This window comes from Alligator sinensis, unplaced genomic scaffold (genome assembly GCF_000455745.1).
Source record: "Alligator sinensis unplaced genomic scaffold, ASM45574v1 scaffold885_1, whole genome shotgun sequence".
NCBI classification, from domain to species: Eukaryota; Metazoa; Chordata; order Crocodylia; family Alligatoridae; genus Alligator; species Alligator sinensis.
In genome coordinates, this window is record NW_005842056.1 from 1474077 (window position 1) to 1477692 (window position 3616).

Here is a 3616-nt window from a genome sequence, read left to right on the forward strand (position 1 = left end):
CTGCACTCGTCCAGCTCAGGAGCTGCGTGTACGCAGGAGGACCCTGGAGTGATCATTTTTTATTCTGTTGGTTTGCCTTTAAAATAAAAGGTCTGATTTGAAAATAATTATAATCTCCACTTAAGTGAATTGCTGTGCTAATCCAGAGAGCTCTGATGCTTCAGGAAGGCGGTGGTGTAATAGCTCTGAGAGGTAGTTTAGTCATGTAGGTCTAAAGTCAGGCAGAAGACGGCTCTGAGGCTGTTTCAGTGAACTTGCCCTGCCGTATAGCAGTGAAGATGCAAAGGTGGGCGACTACTTCTGTAGTACAGTAAAATCACAACAGAAGCAGGGGTCAAGAATAGCTCGCCTCTGAGCCATGTTTGCAGCTATCAGGGTGGAGTATACCCCACTGGGATGAGTAATAGCCTTCTTATAACATTTGTCACGGGGAGGAAATGCCACGTCAAGCTGTGATTTTTTAATTCTCAAATTTGATTTGCGTTTTCAGTGGTGCTTATAGTTTGCCTGGTGGGTATTTTTTTTAATTGTAGACACAAATTCTGTGTTAATACTATCTTACACGAGATTAACATTTTAATGGATGTTTTAATAAGCATCTGGCCTAACCTTGACAAGATGAATTCAGAAACAAAGATTCGCCTTGCTGGAGGATTCAAGGAGTAGTGGGATTTTTATGCTGACATCCAGGAAGAGCGCACACCAACTGCGGAGACTTCCTCAGCCTGGCGAAGGGTTTTTGAACCCAAAAGCTTGCTAAAATTTTTTTTCCAAATATTTAAGTTATTCTAATAAAAGATATCAGATTCACCCAAAGAACCTTGTCTGCCTATTCTCTTGGATGCATTTAAAGTGCATCATATCCTGGCAAGGGTGGGGCTGTCTGGCAATCTCTGAAGTCTTCGTGGAGTTTATTGGCCAAATCTTAGTGTAAACAGGAACTGAACTAGTTTTCAAATAATGCAGCACATGATGGTCAACGTTTCTCCCTTAGCTGGCTATGCTTCATGAGTGTCAGCCAAGTGTTATCTCTAGCATTTCACTGAGCGGTCAGCAGATTTTACCGAGTAGGTTAAGTTAGCACTGATGCAACGTGGCCAAGGGGTAGATGCTGGAAAGCTTTGCCCGTTACATAGTGGTGGGCCAAACTTAGTTAGAAAAATGCTCAGCATGTTGCCAGGTGTTTAGCTCGGTTAGGGTGCAGTTCTAATAACGCTAAGGTTACAGGTTCAATTCCCGGTTGGACTAGATGGTCTCTTGAGGTCCCTTCCAGCCTTCTAGTGGTCATTTTTAGCTTAGAGGACTTCATTTGCACCTGTCTTCGTGAAATCAAGGCCCAGAGGAGCGAGGGTTCCTGCAGCTGCGTTTCATGGAGGCACATCTAGCCTTCTTGCACTCTTCCTCCCGCTTTAATGCATAGTCATGGTAATAGCATACTACAACTGCAACCTCTTACAACTCGGTGTGTCTGCACCCTGTCCCCAGCAATGCTTGCAGTGCCTGCTCTCAAGCACGCCCTGTCTAACTTCTTTCTCTTTCATGCCCCAAACCCAGAAATGCAGTGGTGCAGCTGCTTTGTGAGTATACCACCTTGCTGCTCTTGATCCGTCCCTGCAGTGGGGAGGCTAGTTATGTGGGACACCGTCCTCCAGCCCCTCCCACCGGAGTGGCTTCATTATTGCATTTCCAGGTTTGGGGAGTCTGAGATAGTGGGCAGAGGACTGTTTGATTGCTGATTAGTGCTGGAAGGATCTCAGTGTAGGCACATCCATTGTGCCCCAGAGCAGCCAGGCAGGATCAGCCAGGGACAGCTTGCTGTGACGAGTGACTTGTTTTGGCCCTAACAAATCTTGACCAGCAGTTGCTGCCTATGTGCTAAGGCGAGAAGGACTTCCAGGACCTTATTGTGTGGGACCCAGCACACTTCTCACTGTACAAAGGCATCGTCTCTGGCTAGGAACCCACTGTCCCTTTTTGTTCAGCCTGGATGGTACTTCTGATGGTACTTGGATGCAGGGTGCCGTCATTCCCTTCTTCATAGGCCCCGAGGAGCCTTGCCAGGGAGAGACTGCAGAAAGGGGCTGTTCCTTATACTCCTCTGTCTGTTTTTCTAACACAGCAGGAAAATCTCTAAAATCCTCATTCCAAATATTGCAGGGTTACAAATAGATTAATGGGGTTGGCAGGGAAATGACATAGCTGTATGTTTAACGTGGCACTTAACCCGCTGGTGCTCCTCCCCTGCCCTCCCACCCCTACACTTCTGCTTTCTCGACTGTGTTGTCTGCACATGTAATTACAGGGGGAGAAGTACGTGAGTAATGCCCATCCTCCACAAGAAAGGGCTTTTTTTTTTTCTTTTTTGTATTGGATTTGAGAGAACTCATTTGCATATACTTACATTACCATGTGTGTGCCTTTTGGGCTGTGTAATGGGAGCCAGTGGTCTCAGTCCAGCCTGTAGCAACCACCTGTTCATGCAAACTCATCCCATAACCGGGGAGGGGGGCACATAGCTGGTACTAAGAACTGAATGCAAGTTGAGAGAGCCTGTCGAAATTGAGGCTGTAGACACATGTGAGAGATCATTGCCTTGCTGTAGTCTGGGGGGGGGGGGGGGGGGGGGGGAAGCAAACAGTCTGGGGTTGGGTGGGGGGGGGGGGGTGTGTGTGTGTAACCAGAACACTGATTTATCCCTGCTATCAGTTCAGCATCTGTGATCAGCAATTAGTTTGCTTCCTGAGAGTACTTTATTCAATAAGTCCTGTTTACGTGCTGCAATATTCCAACTTTACTCACCATCATCTTTTGGTAATCAGCTAAGATGGGCTTTATCACCTTTTTTTTCTTTTTCCTCTGAGCTTTTAATATGTTTGAAGCTCTTGTGTTGTTGAGCATGTGAATATCTGTGGCTTTTAGAATATGGGCCCTCCCTTTTAGGACTAAGCTTTTGGTGGGGGCATGTGTCTGGTGACAGTATAACATGCCTAAATAACTGGTGCAAATCGTATTGGGCTATAAAATTGGCTTGGCACAAAAGGCAGACCTTAATGTTACTACAAATGCAATTCTTCTGCGTGCATTTACTGGAGCCCTGACGGGTAAGGCGGGCTGGAATCGAACCTTGCTTTGCTTGGCTTCTTGCGCTGTTGAGACAATATCATGCCTCAATATGCGCACTACTAGCAACAGGCTCGGAGCTGGCAGGGTTTGAAATATTTGTTCATATATTTGTTAAAGGGATGCTGTCAACTCCAATTGACTGTTACCAAAAATGTATTTGCAATCCTGGGCATTCTTTTGTCTAATTTTGTTCTGATACGTGTTTTTATGGGGTCAGCCAACTATCTCAGGCCGGTGTTTGAAAGAACCTTGTAAGCGCTAACTTGGGAGTGGCCAAATGGAAGTAATCTGGGTATGGGCTGCAGCCACTTTCAGGCCTTTTTGAAGGTGAAGAGGACCTAATGCCAACGGATCCCATGAAGGACAAGATGCCTGAACTCCTGTTCCAATCCTGTGTCATGACTAGGGATGTGGCGGAGAAATAGTTCGTAGTATTGTGGCTTGTATTTCATTGTGGGCTAAAGTGCCCTGATTTAGCTTCCATTTTCAGCAG

At 46.1% G+C, this 3616-nt stretch overlaps 1 protein-coding gene across 1 annotated transcript in view; it reads left to right on the forward strand.

The window, feature by feature from the left end:
* Positions 1–3616, forward strand: part of OXSR1 (oxidative stress responsive 1) — a 100482-nt gene that overhangs the window by 53111 nt on the left and 43755 nt on the right. The window lies entirely within an intron of this gene.